The sequence below is a fragment of the Maylandia zebra genome, linkage group LG2 (assembly GCF_041146795.1).
Source record: "Maylandia zebra isolate NMK-2024a linkage group LG2, Mzebra_GT3a, whole genome shotgun sequence".
In the NCBI taxonomy this organism is placed as follows: Eukaryota; Metazoa; Chordata; class Actinopteri; order Cichliformes; family Cichlidae; genus Maylandia; species Maylandia zebra.
In genome coordinates, this window is record NC_135168.1 from 20668297 (window position 1) to 20676197 (window position 7901).

Below are 7901 nucleotides of genomic sequence, written 5' to 3' on the forward strand. Positions count from 1 at the left end.
GAGCTCTGCTTTCCCTCCTCAGATGGTTTGCTAGCAGTTGATATGGTGGAGTAGGGCTTCCTCTCTCCTACGAAAGACTGAGCTCTGCAGGCTCTGAGAGAGTCCTGGCACCCCTTGAATGAAGCTCATTTCTACTGCGTAAGAAGTACCTCAGTGTGAAGTGCAAGTAGGAGTACAGAAACCCTATAGGGACATATTAGCATTACCAGATATATATGTATAAAAAAGAATTCTGTAAAAGCAGAGATGGCAGAAAAGTAACTTACAGGGGAGAAAGAAAGCTTTTTAAAATGTGGTTTTAGGCAAAATCTGAATTTTATTTCTGTGTTTTTCTTTCCCAGAGACAATAAATATAAACTTATATAACACTTCGAGATAACTTCCCAAATAGGTGCCCACAGGTATTGCCGAGATGGCTGGACTTTGAAAAGTCCATCAAAAAAAATAAATAAAAAATATCCATCCAATAGTTTTCGTAAGTATAGAAAAAATTAAAGTTTGGTTTTAGCTCGTCTTTAAAAAAAAAAAGAAAAAGGTAAAAGCAGTGTGTTTATTACTAAAACTACTTCATTACAGGTAAAAACCCTCCTATTAAAGTACAAAAATGGCCAAAGTATTAGTAATGACACCATAAATACTCAGGTACAAATGAACAAAACCACAGCAGGTGTAAAAAATTCAAAGAAACAGGTAAAGTGTACAAGCACAGTAGCAAATGGTAACAAATTAAAAGTACCACAGTGAAGAAACACAGATAAGCATATAAACATATACATACATTACATATTAGTAATAAGACTTTAGAGAGAATTCTGTGGCAAAGATGGTAAAAGTATAACTTTGAGGGCGGGAAAAAAAAAACGTATCTAGGGGCAAAATCTCTGAGTTGTTCTAAGTTTGATGTTCCAGAGACCAAAGAAATTCAAATCAGGTTAAAAAACACTTCAAAATAAATCAAACAAGTGCCCAGAGGTGTTCCTAAAAAGAGACAGAGTACAGGGACTTTCCTCTAGAAGAACTTTGTCTCATCACACTCATGAACACAAGCTTTGCTGTGCATTTAAAGTATACAAATTTACCACAGTACTGGTAACACCTTATTCTGAAAAAAGTGTTAAGTAAGACTTTTAAAATCGTAGTTATAATATATATAATTATAATTCTGTTATAAATCATGCTTTTGAAGTTTTATTTAAATAAAAAAACTATCAATGTAGATTTGTAATGATACTGTGAAGGAATACTCTATTACAGGGTAACAATACCTACTAGTATTAGCAATAACACATTCAGTGTAGAAATATACTGAAACTGGTAATTTTACAAAAGGTTCACGTGTATGAGCAATACCACATTCTAGAAGTACTCAAAGTATACTTTCTATTTAAGTAAAGTTACACAAATCTATCAAAATATGACTAATGACCAATATAGAACAAGGTATAAAGTATAGTATAAAGTATGACTTATAGTATAGAATGCATAAGTACAAATAAACAAAGATATTGTCATTCCTACATTTAGTTTTACATAAATTGGAGTGCACGTGTATTAGTATAAATACTCTTACAGGAGATCTTTTCCAACTTTTAAACATCGTGTATTAGTACACAAGCGAAACGACCGCAGCTTACTCGTGTTAATATACTTGCACTGTTTTCATGAACTGTGGTGCTGATTTCATGCTTGGCTTGTTATTAAAATCTTCATAATGTGGGGTGAGAAGTAGAAGTGCAGAGTGAGCAATCGTTTCCCTCGCAGGCCATCTTTGATGAGTTGTTCGCCACCTGCCCCCTGCTGGTCAGGCAAAGCATCACCACAGTTGCCGCTCTGACACCAGCACACATGAAATACAGGCGTCAACTAATGAAGCCAAAACTAGAGCGCCAAAAGTAAAAAAACAACAAAAAGAAACAGAAAAAAGCTGCAGTTCCTTTAATGTCCAGCAGAGGCTCCGGCAGTGAGTCAGTCCCCATAGACTCCCATGTTAAAAATCTTCAAATTTACAGCAGAAATAAACACGTTTACAGCTTGATACATAAACTGTTTTGGGGTCTGTAGATAATTTCTGCCTTCTTAACACCTGTATGAGGTGGAATGTTTGTTTTATTAAGGTTTAAAGTTTGCATTATTAGAGGCGTGGCCTCTTATTTCAAAGGTGGATGGTGACATGAAAAAGCAAAAATTGATTTACAAAATGAATGCTAATGCTAATCGTCACATTTACTCTTTATAATGATTAAATGATCACGTGCTTTTCTAGCTCGACTAGAATGCTCCATCAGACGAGAATGGAGCATTATATAAGAAACAGACATAAAACCATTTAATGGAATGTGAAACTGAATATTCATGGGTTTAGATGCAGATTTACAGGATTCAAATATTCAGTTTGGATTCAGGAGACAGACACTATCTCTACTTTTAAGATTAGGCTTCAAACTTTTCTTTTTGCTAAAGCATATAGTTAGGGCTGGACCAGGTGACCCTGAATCCTCCCTTAATTATGGTGCAATAGGTGTAGGTTGCTGGGGATTCCCATGATGCATTGAGTGCTTCTTCTTCACTCACTATGTGTTAATAGACCTTCCTTTCCTTCCTTGGCTTCCTTCTCCCTGAGCCTGGTTCTGCTCAAAATATCTCAAAATTCAAAGATATTTTAAAATGTTAATTTCCCTGATTTTCATATTTACCTGTGCCTGGAGAATCACAAATGGTCTTCTGTTGTGTTATTACTCCTCATGCCACTGCCATTCTCGTCCATAATCTTGTTCTCTCTCGAATTGACTACTGTAACTCACTATTATTTGGCCTTACACAAAAATCTATTAACAAGCTCCAACGTGTCCAGAACTCTGCTGCCCGTATTTTTACTAGGACTTCCTCTACCCACCACATCTCCCCAATCCTGAAGCAGCTTCACTGGCTCCCGGTTAAATTTCGCATCCATTTTAAAATAATCCTCTATACATTTAAGGCTATTCATTCTCTCTCTCCACCATACCTCTCCGATTTAGTACAGATGAACTTCCCATCCCGGTGCCTCAGATCTTCATCTTCTCTTTCTCTCTCTATTCCTTCCGCTCGTCTGATTACAATGGGGGGGCAGGGCTTTTAGTTGCTCTGCCCCTCGACTTTGGAATTCCTTACCCCCCGACCTCAGAAATATTAGTTCATTCCCTCTTTTTAAGTCCATCCTCAAAACTCATCTGTTTAAAATTGCTTATGTTTAAACCTCTGTATGCTCTAACTTTATCTGTTATTCTTATTATTGTGTATATTTCCAGTTTCTGTGTTTTTATCTGTTGTACAGTGTCCTTGGGTGCTTTGAAAGGCGCTATTTTTAAATAAAAAGTATTATTATTATTATTATTATTAATCTTTAAAGTGTGAACTCTGTGGAACAAAATCAGCAGGTTCTTATTCACAGTTTTCTTCTTCAAATACCAGACAAACCACCAAAGCTTAGTTCTTAGTCGGTCTTTAGTTTGTTACAATTAGACACATAATTTAAACTCGTATGTATGTATGTATATATATATATATATATATATATATATATATATATGCTAGACAATTAGCTTTAGTTATGACAACATTCATAATAACCTGAACGTCACATCTAAGAGCATCTGTAAAACAATTAGTGCAATTTATAATTTACAGTTAAAACTTAAAAAAACAGCTTCTGTCTGCAAAAATAGACAAATCATCTATTCAGAGAGAATTACAGCAACAGAAAACTGGAGGCACATCAGCTCAGAAGTGAACACACCACTGCACCAGCAGGAAACACACACGTTAAACATCAGCGCACTCAGGGCGTCGAGGCGCGAAGGCCACGCCGAACTCGGCCTGGTGTCTGATACTTTGGACACTACAACGGAGGCACGGCGGATGCAGAGAAGCAGAAAGTCAAAGCGGCGAGGTTTGACACAACAGAAAGACTCGTATGGCACGGTGCGAGTGTGGCAAAAATGAATGAAGGCTTCCCCAGAAATGTGAGAAAGTGACCCAAAATCTCTGCATGCCTTTCAGCTGGGACCTTCTTTAAGACCAAACAGGTGAAACAATGCCGATGAACTGTTTTTAAAGGAGACAGGGTGTGGCCGAAGGGGGCGGTGGGGACCAGGCCCTTCTCAAAAGTGTCGTCACATCCAGATAGTCACTCCCATTGTTCTCAATGCTTCGCTGTAACTGTAACTATATAGCTATATAACTATAGACCCCCCCCCCATGGCCTCACAGTGGTTTGGTCCAATGCTATTCCATAACTCTTTACTCAAAACAAAACATGTGCGAGACATTCTTCTGCCCATCAGCAGAATTAAACATATTTATCATCAATTTTGAAAACAAGTCTTCTGGTTTTGATCTCTTTCAAACTGTGAATCCATTTTAAGGATGAATTCTGGTGTAGTTCTTTTGCAGAGAAGTTACACTTCCTGCCCACTGTGGAGACACTAAAACAGAATCAACCACCTTTAACGAAAAGTTAACACAGAGGACTCACTGACCAGAAGAACGTGGTAACACATTAAGACTGGTGGGTGTATGCAGTGTTTCAAAGGTGTGACTGCAGCAGTTTTACTCATCGTCATCAGTGAAGACGAGCTCAAACGCTGCTGTAAAAGCACAAAAACGCAGCTCTACATGGAACAAAGCTACAGTACTTCATGTAACAAACACTCTGACAGTACTTCATAAGTGTACAGTTACACAGCTACATCCTACTGCCAGTAGACACACAGCATCAAGTGTAGGAAAACACAACCTGCCTGAACGCACTTCAATCAGAGGTCGACTTGCACCTCTGTTTAAAGCCAGAAACCCTCGCTGTTGTTCATTATTAATCCTTTTTCTGCAGCGCCTCCTGGTGTGTCCACCAGCTTCTGCAGTTTGTTTCTCTAGAATAGGTGAACCAAAATTAAATGTTGCTGTGTATGAAAGTGTCTTCCCACCCTTCATTTTCTTTTTATTACAAGCTGATGTCTGGTTCACTTGTGGACGACGAGTCTGGGAAACCAGGAAATGTGAAATTTAAAGAGTTATAAATCATAATTTGGTAGGTTTTCAACATTTACAACAACTAATTTATCTTTATATACTAACCACATGTGATGTTATCAGAGGAGACCTATTCTGCTTATTTCCAAACTCTATACTTTTATTCTGAGACTCCAGAGGAGCTAAAAAGCCACTTCCTCCTGATTGGCCACTTTAAGGAGGCCTACCAAGGGGCAGCTAATAGAGCTTTCAGGCTGTACTTTGTAGCCATGCACGGGTTAACTGATAAAGAAAAAAAAATTCAGGCATACAAATGCTAATTTTTCCAATCACTTTATGTTTAGCTGAGGCAGTGGCTGTTGTGATTTGGTGCTATACAAATAAAACTGACTTGAATAGAAATTCAGTATTTCAGTTTTGGAGATATTTAACATGAATATCTAACAACACTGAAATGCAGAAACTTTGCATGAGACAGAAAAACGAAAAAACGGGTAACATGTAAAACAGTAGAATGGTGGAAACTGGCCAAAAGAGCGACTGCAGAAAAGGGTTGAATGAAGCCATCGAGAGGTATTTCACCTTCATTAGTCAGATTTCATAAACTTCATTTTAAGGTTTAGAAAATAAAAACAACATCCTCGAATCTCAAACCAAGCACAGAACAACTATACATATTTTATCTTCTAGCACCAAATAACATGAAAATAAATCTATTAAGCACACGTTGATTTTAAGTGTACAAGTTACAGGCAAAGTACAGTTATTGAATGTTTTTGAGGCTACATCAAGAGCTGGAACCTTCAGCATAGGATCTTTAGTCTATTTCAAAGTTTTGAGCTACTTCATACTCTGGGAATATGAACAAAGTGCCCCTTTTATTAAGTCCCTTCTCTCAGAGTCTTTAAAATGCCAAATGGAGCTCAACTTTGAGTCCTTCCTTTATGGTTAAAGAGCAGGACTCAGCAAAAAGGGGGAGATAAAAGTTAAGGTTGGACTCTGCTGGCTCTGTTGTTTTAGGTCTGGTTTAGATTAAGTTGGGATTTTTGGATAAATTCAGCAATACAGAATTTAGATCGGACGAAAGCATCATCTACAAAGTGGTACTGAAAATGAAATATTTCGATTTATTAGATTGTTGTGCAAGGTCAACACACCTCTTACACAATATTTGAATTACTTTATACCTGACCTCATTGGTTACATTTACCACTGACCTTTTTACCTTTTCTATTTCAGTAACATTCAGACGAATTGAATTTGTTATTTCATTTGTATATGCTATCTTTATAAGCTTGCTTAACACTATAGTATCTAGGTTAGTTTAACTGAAACCCTCAATTTGACTTATAAAATAAGTAGCCTAATATTACTATTACACATAGCAAAGTTCTGTTATAGCTAGTTACCCTAGCTAATATTTTAAGCTTACATTACCTAGCTACATTTTTTTCAATTTTCAGGAAATGAAAACAGAGTTTTATTTCAGTTTTTAGTTCCTGATATGGACAATGAACAAATTCAATCTTTGAATAGCTTACTTTTTTTTAAAGTAGCTAACTAGCCTGCTAAGCTAATAATTTTACTATTGAGAAAACTAGCTTAGAAGTAAGCTCTTTTAATGTAACAGGTCTTCTAGATAATTGCTGGCAACTGTAACTAAAATGGCACACAGTGAGTTAATTTTCTAATGTCTAAAAATTTAAAATAACTTTTATTGAGTGGTTTTGACCTCTGCATTTTAAAAACGGACTCAAATGAATCATTTTCAGGTTACAAAATATTAGTCACGCTTTTACACTAGCCAAAAGTAAAGATTAGTGCTAGCTAAGTAACCATTCACTTAGTTTGCATCTTCAAGATGTTTGTGTTTTGTTTAGCTGCAAATTAACTTAATGAACAAAAGCAAAAATCCTGTTTAGTAAACATACTTTCAATGTGCCTTAATGCACACGACTAAAAAAAACTAGCTAACAAGCTGGCACAGTTACTAACTGCTACAGGAGTGTTATTAGGCTAATTTTCGTATCTGGTACACAATTTTCAAAATTAAATTGATTTAAATGGCCACTGTTTGGGTTGTTTCTCAGTATCTCAAATAACCTGAGGGCTTGAACAAGTGCCATCACACACTTCTGTAAAATAAAAATTAAAAAACGTAAAAAATTAAAACATCAAAAATATCAAAACAGGCTCCTGTCAGAAAAATGTTTGTCTCTTTAATGCTATCCTAACTGGATGTTCTGTAGTTCTTATAAGAAATCTGCACTTGTATGTTATACTGTACATATATATATATATATATATATATATATATATATATATATATATATATATTCTTCTGCTGATTGAAACTAAATTATTAGGTGGCCTTTGGTATTTTTAAAAATTATTCCAAATTATCTTGGAGTTTCTCTTGTTTTATATTTTCCAGTAAACACATTTCTATGTAAGACAAGCTTTACTGCAAGACTAATCTGTGTGAGCGTCAAAAATAAACAGTTCTTCTTTCCAGCTAACCCTGCTTAGCATAGCTCACCCTGATCTGACTTTAATTACGCTCAATAGTGTAAAATTTCTACACTGTGTGTAAATATTACTAAAGGATTTCACACAAGAAATCAAGAAGAAGAAGAAGAAGAAGAAGGGTAGTGGGGCCTCCCAGGAAATTACTGCTTTCGAGAAACATTATGTAGTAACAGCTTTTTTTTAAAAAAACTGCCCGTCGCTGTCTTCAGCATCCGCTTTCTTCATATTTTCTGATGACAAACAGAACAACACTGAGGTCATAATTATTCTATAGCTGCACATTATTTTTCACGACTAAAGTTATTATATAATATATCAGCTGACACTGAGTACTGCTACTTACTGCACATATACAGTCACGTCCG